This window comes from Pristiophorus japonicus, chromosome 2 (assembly GCF_044704955.1).
Source record: "Pristiophorus japonicus isolate sPriJap1 chromosome 2, sPriJap1.hap1, whole genome shotgun sequence".
Classification (NCBI taxonomy): domain Eukaryota; kingdom Metazoa; phylum Chordata; class Chondrichthyes; family Pristiophoridae; genus Pristiophorus; species Pristiophorus japonicus.
The window spans coordinates 109,486,728-109,501,060 of NC_091978.1; positions in this window are offsets into that span (position 1 = coordinate 109,486,728).

Consider the following 14,333-nt stretch of genomic DNA (forward strand, 5'->3'; position numbering starts at 1 on the left):
TCTCTCACTTCCCCAGCCCCCATTCGCCAGTCTCTCACTCCCCCAGCCCCCATTCCCCAGTCGCTCAGTCCCCAAGCCCCCATTCCCCAGTCTCTCTCTCTACCAGAACCCCCATTCCCTAGTCTCTCTCTCTCCCAGAGCCCCCATTCCCCAGTCTCCCTCTCTCCCCGAGGCCCCATTCCCCAGTCTCTCACTCCCCAAGCCCCCATTCCCCAGTCTCTCACTCCCCGAGCCCCCATTCCCTGGTCTCTCTCTCTCCCAGAGCCCCCATTCCCCAGCCTCTCACTCCCCGAGCCCCCATTCCCTAGTCTCTCACTCCCCCAGCCCCCTTTCCCCAGTCGCTCACTCCCCGAGGCCCCATTCCCCAGTCACTCACTCCCTGAGCCCCCATTCCCCAGTCTCTCACTCCCTGAGCCCCCATTCCCTAGTCTCTCTCTCTCCCAGAGCCCCCATTCCCCAGTCTCCCTCTCTCCCCGAGCCCCCATTCCCCAGTCGCTCACTCCCCAAACCCCCATTCCACAGTCTCTCACTCCCCGAGCCCCCATTCCCCAGTCTCTCACTCCCCAAACCCCCATTCCCCAGTCGCTCACTCCCCGAGCCCCCATTCCTCAGTCTCTCTCTCTCCGAGCCCCCATTCCCCAGTCTCTCACTCTACGAGCCCCATTCCCGAGTCTCTCACTCCCCCAGCCCCCTTTCCCCAGTCGATCACTCCCCGAGGCCCCATTCCCCAGTCTCTCACTCCCTGATACCCCATTCCCCAGTCTCTCACTCCCCGAGCCCTCATTCCCGAGTCTCTCTCTCTCCCAGAGACTCCATTCCCCAGTCTCCCTCTCTCCCCGATCCCCCATTCCCCAGTCTCTCACTCCCCGAGCCCCCATTCCCCAGTCTCTCACTCCCCGAGCCCCCATTCCCCAGTCTCTCACTCCCCGAGCCCCCATTCCCCAGTCTCTCACTCCCCGAGCCCACATTCTCCAGTCTCTCACTCCCCCAGCCCCCATTCCCCAGTCGCACACTTCCCGAGCCCCCATTCCCCAGTCTCTCACTCCCCCAGCCCCCATTCCCCAGTCGCTCACTCCCCGAGCCCACATTCCCAATTCTCTCTCTCCCAGAGCCCTCATTCCCAAGTCTCTCACTCCCCCAGCCCCCATTCCCCAGTCGCTCACTCCCCAAGCCCCCGTTCCCCAGTCTCTCTCTCTCCCAGAGCCCCTATTCCCCAGTCTCCCTCTCTCACCGAGCCCCCATTCCCCAGTCTCTCACTCCCCGAGCCCCCATTCCCCAGTCACTCACTCCCCGAGCCCCCATTCCCCAGTCTCTCACTCCCTGAGCCCCCATTCCCCAGTCTCTCACTCCCCTAGCCGCCATTCCCCAGTCTCTCTCTCTCCCAGAGCCCCCATTCCCCAGTCTCCCTCTCTCCCTGAGCCCCCATACCCCAGTCTCTCACTCCCCGAGTCCCCATTCCCCAGTCTCTCACTCCCCAAGTACCCATTCCCCAGCCTCTCACTCCCCGAGCCCCCATTCACCAGTCTCTCACTCCCCCAGCCCCCATTCCCCAGTCTCTCACTCCCCGAGCCCCCATACCCCAGTCTCTCACTCCCCCAGCCCCCTTTCCCCAGTCGCTCACTCCCCGAGGCCCCATTCCCCAGTCTCTCACTCCCCTAGCCGACATTCCCCAGTCTCTCTCTCTCCCAGAGCCCCCATTCCCCAGTCGCCCTCTCTCCCTGAGCCCCCATTCCCCAGTCTCTCACTCCCCGAGTCCCCATTCCCCAGTCTCTCACTCCCCCAGCCCCCATTCCCCAGTCTCTCACTCCCCGAGCCCCCATTCCCCAGTCTCTCTCTACCAGAACCCACATTCCCTAGTCTCTCTCTCTCCCATAGCCCCCATTCCCCAGTCTCCCTCACTCCCCGAGCCCCCATGTCCCAGTCTCTCACTCCCCGAGCCCCCATTCCCCAGCCTCTCACTCCCCAAGCCCCCATTCCCCAGTCTCTCACTCCCCGAGCCCTCAATCCCCAGTCTCTCACTCCCCGAGCCCCCATTCCCCAGTCTCTCATTTCCCCAGCCCCCATTCCCCAGTTTCTCACTTCCCCAGCCCCTATTCCCCAGTCTCTCACTCCCCAAACGCCCATTCCCCAGTCTCTCACTCCCCGAGCCCCCATTCCCCAGTCTCTCACTTCCCCAGCCCTCATTCCCCAGTCGCTCAGTCCCCAAGCCCCCATTCCCCAGTCTCTCACTCCCCGAGTCCCCATTCCCCAGTCTCTCACTCCCCAAGTCCCCATTCCCCAGCCTCTCACTCTCCGAGCCCCCATTCCCCAGTCTCTCTCTCCCAGAGCCCCCATTCCCCAGTCTCCCTCTCTCCCTGAGCCCCCATTCCCCAGTCTCTCACTCCCCCAGCCCCCATTCTCCAGTCTCTCACTCCCCGAGCCCCCATTCCCCAGTCTTTCACTCCCCCAGCCACTTTCCCCAGTCGCTCACTCCCCGAGGCCCCATTCCCCAGTCTCTCACTCCCTGAGCCCCCATTCGCCAGTCTCTCACTCCCTGAGCCCCCATTCCCTAGTCTCTCTCTCTCCCAGAGCCCCCATTCCCCAGTCCCCCTCTCTCCCCGAGCCCCCATTCCCCAGTCTCTCACTCCCCCAGCCCCCATTCCCCAGTCGCTCAGTCTCCAAGCCCCCATTCCCCAGTCTCTCTCTCTACCAGAGCCCCCATTCCCCAGTCTCCCGCTCTCCCCGAGCCCCCATTCCCCAGTCACTCACTCCCCGAATCCCCATTCCCCAGTCTCTCACTCTCTGAGCCCCCATTCCCCAGTCTCTCACTCCCCGAGGCCCCATTCCCCAGTCTCTCACTCCCTGATACCCGATTCCTTAGTCTCTCACTCCCCGAGCCCCTATTCCCTAGTCTCTCTCTCTCCCCTAGCCGCCATTCCCCAGTCTCTCTCTCTCCCAGACCCCCCATTCCCCAGTCTCCCTCACTCCCCGATCCCCCATTCCCCAGTCTCTCACTCCCCGAGGCCCCATTCCCCAGCCTCTCACTCCCTGATACCCGATTCCCCAGTCTCTCACTCCCCGAGCCCCCATTCCCCAGTCACTCACTCCCCGAGCCCTCATTCCCCAGTCTCTCACTCCCTGAGCCCCCATTCCCCAGTTTCTCACTCCCCTAGCCGCCATTCCCCAGTCTCTCTCTCTCCCAGAGCCCCCATTCCCCAGTCTCCCTCTCTCCCTGAGCCCCCATACCCCAGTCTCTCACTCCCCGAGTCCCCATTCCCCAGTCTCTCACTCCCCAAGTCCCCATTCCCCAGCCTCTCACTCCCCAAGTCCCCATTCCCCAGCCTCTCACTCCCCGAGCCCCCATTCCCCAGTCTCTCACTCCCCGAGCCCCCATTCCCCAGTCTCTCATTCCCCGAGCCCCCATACCCCAGTCTCTCACTCCCCCAGCCCCCTTTCCCCAGTCGCTCACTCCCCGAGGCCCCATTCCCCAGTCTCTCACTCCCCGAGCCCCCATTCCCAAGTCTCTCACTCCCCGAGCCCCCATTCTCCAGTCTCTCACTTCCCCAGCCCCCATTCGCCAGTCTCTCACTCCCCCAGCCCCCATTCCCCAGTCGCTCAGTCCCCAAGCCCCCATTCCCCAGTCTCTCTCTCTACCAGAACCCCCATTCCCTAGTCTCTCTCTCTCCCAGAGCCCCCATTCCCCAGTCTCCCTCTCTCCCCGAGGCCCCATTCCCCAGTCTCTCACTCCCCAAGCCCCCATTCCCCAGTCTCTCACTCCCCGAGCCCCCATTCCCTGGTCTCTCTCTCTCCCAGAGCCCCCATTCCCCAGCCTCTCACTCCCCGAGCCCCCATTCACTAGTCTCTCACTCCCCCAGCCCCCTTTCCCCAGTCGCTCACTCCCCGAGGCCCCATTCCCCAGTCACTCACTCCCTGAGCCCCCATTCCCCAGTCTCTCACTCCCTGAGCCCCCATTCCCTAGTCTCTCTCTCTCCCAGAGCCCCCATTCCCCAGTCTCCCTCTCTCCCCGAGCCCCCATTCCCCAGTCGCTCACTCCCCAAACCCCCATTCCACAGTCTCTCACTCCCCGAGCCCCCATTCCCCAGTCTCTCACTCCCCAAACCCCCATTCCCCAGTCGCTCACTCCCCGAGCCCCCATTCCTCAGTCTCTCTCTCTCCGAGCCCCCATTCCCCAGTCTCTCACTCTACGAGCCCCATTCCCGAGTCTCTCACTCCCCCAGCCCCCTTTCCCCAGTCGATCACTCCCCGAGGCCCCATTCCCCAGTCTCTCACTCCCCGATCCCCCATTCCCCAGTCTCTCACTCCCCGAGCCCCCATTCCCCAGTCTCTCACTCCCCGAGCCCACATTCTCCAGTCTCTCACTCCCCCAGCCCCCATTCCCCAGTCTCACACTTCCCGAGCCCCCATTCCCCAGTCTCTCACTCCCCCAGCCCCCATTCCCCAGTCGCTCACTCCCCGAGCCCACATTCCCAATTCTCTCTCTCCCAGAGCCCTCATTCCCAAGTCTCTCACTCCCTCAGCCCCCATTCCCCAGTCGCTCACTCCCCAAGCCCCCGTTCCCCAGTCTCTCTCTCTCCCAGAGCCCCTATTCCCCAGTCTCCCTCTCTCACCGAGCCCCCATTCCCCAGTCTCTCACTCCCCGAGCCCCCATTCCCCAGTCACTCACTCCCCGAGCCCCCATTCCCCAGTCTCTCACTCCCTGAGCCCCCATTCCCCAGTCTCTCACTCCCCTAGCCGCCATTCCCCAGTCTCTCTCTCTCCCAGAGCCCCCATTCCCCAGTCTCCCTCTCTCCCTGAGCCCCCATACCCCAGTCTCTCACTCCCCGAGTCCCCATTCCCCAGTCTCTCACTCCCCAAGTACCCATTCCCCAGCCTCTCACTCCCCGAGCCCCCATTCCCCAGTCTCTCACTCCCCCAGCCCCCATTCCCCAGTCTCTCACTCCCCGAGCCCCCATAACCCAGTCTCTCACTCCCCCAGCCCCCTTTCCCCAGTCGCTCACTCCCCGAGGCCCCATTCCCCAGTCTCTCACTCCCCTAGCCGACATTCCCCAGTCTCTCTCTCTCCCAGAGCCCCCATTCCCCAGTCGCCCTCACTCCCTGAGCCCCAATTCCCCAGTCTCTCACTCCCCGAGTCCCCATTCCCCAGTCTCTCACTCCCCCAGCCCCCATTCCCCAGTCTCTCACTCCCCGAGCCCCCATTCCCCAGTCTCTCACTCCCCGAGCCCCCATTCCCCAGTCGCTCAGTCCCCAAGCCCCCATTCCCCAGTCTCTCAGTCCCCGAGCCCCCATTCTCCAGTCTCTCACTTCCCCAGCCCCCATTCGCCAGTCTCTCACTCCCCCAGCCCCCATTCCCCAGTCGCTCAGTCCCCAAGCCCCCATTCCCCAGTCTCTCTCTCTACCAGAACCCCCATTCCCTAGTCTCTCTCTCTCCCATAGCCCCCATTCCCCAGTCTCCCTCACTCACCGAGCCCCCATGTCCCAGTCTCTCACTCCCCGAGCCCCCATTCCCCAGTCTCTCACTCCCCAAGCCCGCATTCCCCAGTCTCTCACTCCCCGAGCCCTCAATCCCCAGTCTCTCACTCCCCGAGCCCCCATTCCCCAGTCTCTCATTTCCCCAGCCCCCATTCCCCAGTTTCTCACTTCCCCAGCCCCCATTCCCCAGTCTCTCACTCCCCAAACGCCCATTCCCCAGTCTCTCACTCCCCGAGCCCCCATTCCCCAGTCACTCACTTCCCCAGCCCCCATTCTCCAGTCGCTCAGTCCCCAAGCCCCCATTCCCCAGTTTCTCACTTCCCCAGTACCCATTCCCCAGTCGCTCACTCCCCGAGCCCCCATTCCCCAGTCTCTCACTCTCCGAGCCCCCATTCCCCAGTCTCCGTCTCTCCCCGAGCCCCCATTCCCCAGTCGCTCACTCGCAGAGCCCCCATTCCCCAGTCACTTACTCCCCAAGTCCCCATTCCCCAGTCTCTCTCTCTCCCAGAGCCCCCATTCCCCAGTCTCCCTCTCTACCTGAGACCCCAAACCCCAGTTTCTCACTCCCCGAGTCCCCATTCCCCAGTCTCTCACTCCCCAAGTCCCCATTCCCCAGCCTCTGACTCCCCGAGCCCCCATTCCCCAGTCTCTCACTCCCCCAGCCCCCATTCCCCAGTCTCTCACTCCCCGAGCCCCCATTCCCCAGTCTCTCACTCCCCCAGCCCCCTTTCCCCAGTTGCTCACTCCCCGAGGCCCCATTCCCCAGTCTCTCACTCCCCTAGCCGCCATTCCCCAGTCTCTCTCTCTCCCAGAGCCCCCATTCCCCAGTCTCCCTCTCTCCCTGAGCCCCCATTCCCCAGTCGCTCAGTCCCCAAGCCCCCATTCCCCAGTCTCTCTCTCTACCAGAACCCCCATTCCCTAGTCTCTCTCTCTCCCAGAGCCCCCATTCCCCAGTCTCCCTCTCTCACTGAGCCCCCATTCCCCAGTCGCTCAGTCCCCAAGCCCCCATTCCCCAGTCTCTCTCTCTACCAGAACCCCCATTCCCTAGTCTCTCTCTCTCCCAGAGCCCCCATTCCCCAGTCTCCCTCTCTCCCCGAGCCCCCATTCCCCAGTCTCTGACTCCCCGAGCCCCCATTCCCCAGACTCTCACTCCCCAAGCCCCCAATCCCCAGTCTCTCACTCACCGAGCCCCCATTCCCCAGTCTCTCACTACCCGAGCCCCCATTCCCCAGTCGCTCAGTCCCCAAGCCCCCATTCCCCAGTCTCTCACTCCGCGAGCCCCCATTCCCCAGTCTCTCACTCCCCCAGCCCCCTTTCCCCAGTCGCTCACTCCCCGAGGCCCCATTCCCCAGTCTCTCACTCCCCTAGCCGCCATTCCCCAGTCTCTCTCTCTCCCAGAGCCCCCATTCCCCAGTCTCCCTCTCTCACTGAGCCCCCATTCCCCAGTCGCTCAGTCCCCAAGCCCCCATTCCCCAGTCTCTCTCTCTGCCAGAACCCCCATTCCCTCGTCTCTCTGTCTCCCAGAGCCCCCATTCCCCAGTCTCCCTCTCTCCCCGAGCCCCCATTCCCCAGTCTCTCACTCCCCGAGCCCCCATTCCCCAGTCTCTCACTCCCCAAGCCCCCATTCCCCAGTCTCTCACTACCCGAGCCCCCATTCCCCAGTCTCTCACTCCCCCAGCCCCCATTCCCCAGTCGCTCAGTCCCCAAGCCCCCATTCCCCAGTCTCTCTCTCTACCAGAACCCCCATTCCCTAGTCTCTCTCTCTCCCATAGCCCCCATTCCCCAGTCTCCCTCACTCCCTGAGCCCCCATGTCCCAGTCTCTCACTCCCCGAGCCCCCATTCCCCAGTCTCTCACTCCCCGAGCCCCCATTCCCCAGTCTCTCAGTCCCCGAGCCCCCATTCTCCAGTCTCTCACTTCCCCAGCCCTCATTCGCCAGTCTCTCACTCCCCCAGCCCCCATTCCCCAGTCGCTCAGTCCCCAAGCCCCCATTCCCCAGTCTCTCTCTCTACCAGAACCCCCATTCCCTCGTCTCTCTCTCTCCCATAGCCCCCATTCCCCAGTCTCCCTCACTCCCCGAGCCCCCATGTCCCAGTCTCTCACTCCCCGAGCCCCCATTCCCCAGTCTCTCACTCCCCAAGCCCCCATTCCCCAGTCTCTCACTCCCCGAGCCCTCAATCCCCAGTCTCTCACTCCCCGAGCCCCCATTCCCCAGTCACTCACTTCCCCAGCCCCCATTCCCCAGTCGCTCAGTCCCCAAGCCCCCATTCCCCAGTTTCTCACTTCCCCAGTACCCATTCCCCAGTCGCTCACTCCCCGAGCCCCCATTCCCCAGTCTCTCACTCTCCGAGCCCCCATTCCCCAGTCTCCGTCTCTCCCCGAGCCCCCATTCCCCAGTCTCTCACTCGCAGAGCCCCCATTCCCCAGTCACTCACTCCCCAAGTCCCCATTCCCCAGTCTCTCACTCTCCGAGCCCCCATTCCCCAGTCTCTCTCTCTCCCAGAGCCCCCGTTCCCCAGTTTCCCTTTCTCACCGAGCCCGCATTCCCCAGTCTCTCACTCCCCGAGCCCCCATTCCCCAGTAACTCACTCCCCGAGCCCCCATTCCCCAGTCTCTCACTCCCTGAGCCCCCATTCCCCAGTCTCTCACTCCCCTAGCCGCCATTCCCCAGTCTCTCTCTCTCCCAGAGCCCCCATTCCCCAGTCTCCCTCTCTATCTGAGACCCCAAACCCCAGTTTCTCACTCCCCGAGTCCCCATTCCCCAGTCTCTCACTCCCCAAGTCCCCATTCCCCAGCCTCTCACTCCCCGAGCCCCCATTCCCCAGTCTCTCACTCCCCCAGCCCCCATTCCCCAGTCTCTCACTCCCCGAGCCCCCATTCCCCAGTCTCTCACTCCCCCAGCCCCCTTTCCCCAGTCGCTCACTCCCCGAGGCCCCATTCCCCAGTCTCTCACTCCCCTAGCCGCCATTCCCCAGTCTCTCTCTCTCCCAGAGCCCCCATTCCCCAGTCTCCCTCTCTCCCTGAGCCCCCATTCCCCAGTCGCTCAGTCCCCAAGCCCCCATTCCCCAGTCTCTCTCTCTACCAGAACCCCCATTCCCTAGTCTCTCTCTCTCCCAGAGCCCCCATTCCCCAGTCTCCCTCTCTCACTGAGCCCCCATTCCCCAGTCGCTCAGTCCCCAAGCCCCCATTCCCCAGTCTCTCTCTCTACCAGAACCCCCATTCCCTAGTCTCTCTCTCTCCCAGAGCCCCCATTCCACAGTCTCCCTCTCTCCCCGAGCCCCCATTCCCCAGTCTCTGACTCCCCGAGCCCCCATTCCCCAGACTCTCACTCCCCAAGCCCCCAATCCCCAGTCTCTCACTCACCGAGCCCCCATTCCCCAGACTCTCACTCCCCAAGCCCCCATTCCACAGTCTCCCTCTCTCCCCAAGCCCACATTCCCCAGTCTCTCTCTCTGCCAGAACCCCCATTCCCTCGTCTCTCTGTCTCCCAGAGCCCCCATTCCCCAGTCTCTCACTCCCCGAGCCCACATTCTCCAGTCTCTCACTCCCCCAGCCCCCATTCCCCAGTCGCACACTTCCCGAGCCCCCATTCCCCAATCTCTCACTCCCCCAGCACCCATTCCCCAGTCGCTCACTCCCCGAGCCCACATTCCCAATTCTCTCTCTCCCAGAGCCCTCATTCCCAAGTCTCTCACTCCCCCAGCCCCCGTTCCCCAGTCGCTCACTCCCCAAGCCCCCATTCCCCAGTCTCTCTCTCTCCCAGAGCCTCTATTCCCCAGTCTCCCTCTCTCACTGAGCCCCCATTCCCCAGTCTCTCACTCCCCGAGCCCCCATTCCCCAGTCACTCACTCCCCGAGCCCCCATTCCCCAGTCGCTCAGTCCCCAAGCCCCCATTCCCCAGTCTCTCTCTCTAGCAGAACCCCCATTCCCTAGTCTCTCTCTCTCCCAGAGCCCCCATTCCCCAGTCTCCCTCTCTCCCCGAGCCCCCATTCCCCAGTCTCTGACTCCCCGAGCCCCCATTCCCCAGACTCTCACTCCCCAAGCCCCCAATCCACAGTCTCTCACTCACCGAGCCCCCATTCCCCAGTCTCTCACTATCCGAGCCCCCATTCCCCAGTCGCTCAGTCCCCAAGCCCCCATTCCCCAGTCTCTCACTCCGCGAACCCCCATTCCCCAGTCTCTCACTCCCCCAGCCCCCTTTCCCCAGTCGCTCACTCCCCGAGGCCCCATTCCCCAGTCACTCACTCCCCTAGCCGCCATTCCCCAGTCTCTCTCTCTCCCAGAGCCCCCATTCCCCAGTCTCCCTCTCTCACTGAGCCCCCATTCCCCAGTCGCTCAGTCCCCAAGCCCCCATTCCCCAGTCTCTCTCTCTGCCAGAACCCCCATTCCCTCGTCTCTCTGTCTCCCAGAGCCACCATTCCCCAGTCTCCCTCTCTCCCCGAGCCCCCATTCCCCAGTCTCTCACTCCCCGAGCCCCCATTCCCCAGTCTCTCACTCCCCAAGCCCCCATTCCCCAGTCTCTCACTACCCGAGCCCCCATTCCCCAGTCGCTCAGTCCACAAGCCCCCATTCCCCAGTCTCTCTCTCTACCAGAACCCCCATTCCCTAGTCTCTCTCTCTCCCAGAGCCCCCATTCCCCAGTCTCCCTCCCTCCCCGAGCCCCCATTCCCCAGTCTCTCACTCCCCGAGCCCCCATTCCCCAGTCTCTCACTCCCTGAGCCCCCATTCCCCAGTCTCTCACTCCCCTAGCCGCCATTCCCCAGTCTCTCTCTCTCCCAGAGCCCCCATTCCCCAGTCTCCCTTTCTACCTGAGACCCCAAACCCCAGTTTCGCACTCCCCGAGTCCCCATTCCCCAGTCTCTCACTCCCCAAGTCCCCATTCCCCAGCCTCTCACTCCCCGAGCCCCCATTCCCCAGTCTCTTACTCCCCCAGCCCCCATTCCCCAGTCTCTCACTCCCCGAGCCCCCATTCCCCAGTCTCTCACTCCCCCAGCCCCCTTTCCCCAGTTGCTCAGTCCCCGAGGCCCCATTCCCCAGTCTCTCACTCCCCTAGCCGCCATTCCCCAGTCTCTCTCTCTCCCAGAGCCCCCATTCCCCAGTCTTCCTCTCTCCCTGAACCCCCATTCCCCAGTCGCTCAGTCCCCAAGCCCCCATTCCCCAGTCTCTCTCTCTACCAGAACCCCCATTCCCTAGTCTCTCTCTCTCCCAGAGCCCCCATTCCCCAGTCTCCCTCTCTCACTGAGCCCCCATTCCCCAGTCGCTCAGTCCCCAAGCCCCCATTCCCCAGTCTCTCTCTCTACCAGAACCCCCATTCCCTAGTCTCTCTCTCTCCCAGAGCCCCCATTCCCCAGTCTCCCTCTCTCCCCGAGCCCCCATTCCCCAGTCTCTGACTCCCCGAGCCCCCATTCCCCAGACTCTCACTCCCCAAGCCCCCAATCCCCAGTCTCTCACTCACCGAGCCCCCATTCCCCAGTCTCTCACTACCCGAGCCCCCATTCCCCAGTCGCTCAGTCCCCAAGCCCCCATTCCCCAGTCTCTCACTCCGCGAGCCCCCATTCCCCAGTCTCTCACTCCCCCAGCCCCCTTTCCCCAGTCGCTCACTCCCCGAGGCCCCATTCCCCAGTCTCTCACTCCCCTAGCCGCCATTCCCCAGTCTCTCTCTCTCCCAGAGCCCCCATTCCCCAGTCTCCCTCTCTCACTGAGCCCCCATTCCCCAGTCGCTCAGTCCCCAAGCCCCCATTCCCCAGTCTCTCTCTCTGCCAGAACCCCCATTCCCTCGTCTCTCTGTCTCCCAGAGCCCCCATTCCCCAGTCTCCCTCTCTCCCCGAGCCCCCATTCCCCAGTCTCTCACTCCCCGAGCCCCCATTCCCCAGTCTCTCACTCCCCAAGCCCCCATTCCCCAGTCTCTCACTACCCGAGCCCCCATTCCCCAGTCTCTCACTCCCCCAGCCCCCATTCCCCAGTCGCTCAGTCCCCAAGCCCCCATTCCCCAGTCTCTCTCTCTACCAGAACCCCCATTCCCTAGTCTCTCTCTCTCCCATAGCCCCCATTCCCCAGTCTCCCTCACTCACTGAGCCCCCATGTCCCAGTCTCTCACTCCCCGAGCCCCCATTCCCCAGTCTCTCACTCCCCGAGCCCCCATTCCCCAGTCTCTCAGTCCCCGAGCCCCCATTCTCCAGTCTCTCACTTCCCCAGCCCTCATTCGCCAGTCTCTCACTCCCCCAGCCCCCATTCCCCTGTCGCTCAGTCCCCAAGCCCCCATTCCCCAGTCTCTCTCTCTACCAGAACCCCCATTCCCTAGTCTCTCTCTCTCCCATAGCCCCCATTCCCCAGTCTCCCTCACTCCCCGAGCCCCCATGTCCCAGTCTCTCACTCCCCGAGCCCCCATTCCCCAGTCTCTCACTCCCCAAGCCCCCATTCCCCAGTCTCTCACTCCCCGAGCCCTCAATCCCCAGTCTCTCACTCCCCGAGCCCCCATTCCCCAGTCACTCACTTCCCCAGCCCCCATTCCCCAGTCGCTCAGTCCCCAAGCCCCCATTCCCCAGTTTCTCACTTCCCCAGTACCCATTCCCCAGTCGCTCACTCCCCGAGCCCCCATTCCCCAGTCTCTCACTCTCCGAGCCCCCATTCCCCAGTCTCCGTCTCTCCCCGAGCCCCCATTCCCCAGTCTCTCACTCGCAGAGCCCCCATTCCCCAGTCACTCACTCCCCGAGTCCCCATTCCCCAGTCTCTCACACCCCCAGCCCCCATTCCCCAGTCTCTCACTCCCCGAGCCCCCATTCCCAAGTCTCTCACTCCCCGAGCCCCCATTCTCCAGTCTCTCACTTCCCCAGCCCCCATTCGCCAGTCTCTCACTCCCCCAGCCCCCATTCCCCAGTCGCTCAGTCCCCAAGCCCCCATTCCCCAGTCTCTCTCTCTACCAGAACCCCCATTCCCTAGTCTCTCTCTCTCCCAGAGCCCCCATTCCCCAGTCTCCCTCTCTCCCCGAGGCCCCATTCCCCAGTCTCTCACTCCCCAAGCCCCCATTCCCCAGTCTCTCACTCCCCGAGCCCCCATTCCCTAGTCTCTCTCTCTCCCAGAGCCCCCATTCCCCAGCCTCTCACTCCCCGAGCCCCCATTCCCCAGTCTCTCACTCCCCCAGCCCCCTTTCCCCAGTCGCTCACTCCCCGAGGCCCCATTCCCCAGTCTCTCACTCCCTGAGCCCCCATTCCCCAGTCTCTCACTCCCTGAGCCCCCATTCCCTAGTCTCTCTCTCTCCCAGAGCCCCCATTCCCCAGTCTCCCTCTCTCTCCGAGCCCCCATTCCCCAGTCGCTCACTCCCCAAACCCCCATTCCACAGTCTCTCACTCCCCGAGCCCCCATTCCCCAGTCTCTCACTCCCCAAACCCCCATTCCCCAGTCGCTCACTCCCCCAGCCCCCTTTCCCCAGTCGCTCACTCCCCGAGGCCCCATTCCCCAGTCTCTCACTCCCTGATCCCCCATTCCCCAGTCTCTCACTCCCCGAGCCCTCATTCCCGAGTCTCTCTCTCTCTCCAAGAGACCCCATTCCCCAGTCTCCCTCTCTCCCCGATCCCCCATTCCCCAGTCTCTCACTCCCCGAGCCCCCATTCCCCAGTCTCTCACACCCCCAGCCCCCATTCCCCAGTCTCTCACTCCCCGAGCCCCCATTCCCAAGTCTCTCACTCCCCGAGCCCCCATTCTCCAGTCTCTCACTTCCCCAGCCCCCATTCGCCAGTCTCTCACTCCCCCAGCCCCCATTCCCCAGTCGCTCAGTCCCCAAGCCCCCATTCCCTAGTCTCTCTCTCTCCCAGAGCCCCCATTCCCCAGCCTCTCACTCCCCGAGCCCCCATTCCCCAGTCTCTCACTCCCCCAGCCCCCTTTCCCCAGTCGCTCACTCCCCGAGGCCCCATTCCCCAGTCTCTCACTCCCTGAGCCCCCATTCCCCAGTCTCTCACTCCCTGAGCCCCCATTCCCTAGTCTCTCTCTCTCCCAGAGCCCCCATTCCCCAGTCTCCCTCTCTCTCCGAGCCCCCATTCCCCAGTCGCTCACTCCCCAAACCCCCATTCCACAGTCTCTCACTCCCCGAGCCCCCATTCCCCAGTCTCTCACTCCCCAAACCCCCATTCCCCAGTCGCTCACTCCCCCAGCCCCCTTTCCCCAGTCGCTCACTCCCCGAGGCCCCATTCCCCAGTCTCTCACTCCCTGATCCCCCATTCCCCAGTCTCTCACTCCCCGAGCCCTCATTCCCGAGTCTCTCTCTCTCTCCAAGAGACCCCATTCCCCAGTCTCCCTCTCTCCCCGATCCCCCATTCCCCAGTCTCTCACTCCCCGAGCCCCCATTCCCCAGTCTCTCACTCCCCGAGCCCCCATTCCCCAGTCTCTCACTCCCCGAGCCCACATTCTCCAGTCTCTCACTCCCCTAGCCCCCATTACCCAGTCGCACACTTCCCGAGCCCCCATTCCCCAGTCTCTCACTCCCCCAGCCCCCATTCCCCAGTCGCTCACTCCCCGAGCCCACATTCCCAATTCTCTCTCTCCCAGAGCCCTCATTCCCAAGTCTCTCACTCCCCCAGCCCCCATTCCCCAGTCGCTCACTCCCCAAGCCCCCGTTCCCCAGTCTCTCTCTCTCCCAGAGCCCCTATTCCCCAGTCTCCCTCTCTCACCGAGCCCCCATTCCCCAGTCTCTCACTCCCCGAGCCCCCATTCCCCAGTCACTCACTCCCCGAGCCCCCATTCCCCAGTCTCTCACTCCCTGAGCCCCCATTCCCCAGTCTCTCACTCCCCTAGCCGCCATTCCCCAGTCTCTCTCTCTCCCAGAGCCCCCATTCCCCAGTCTCCCTCTCTCCCTGAGCCCCCATACCCCAG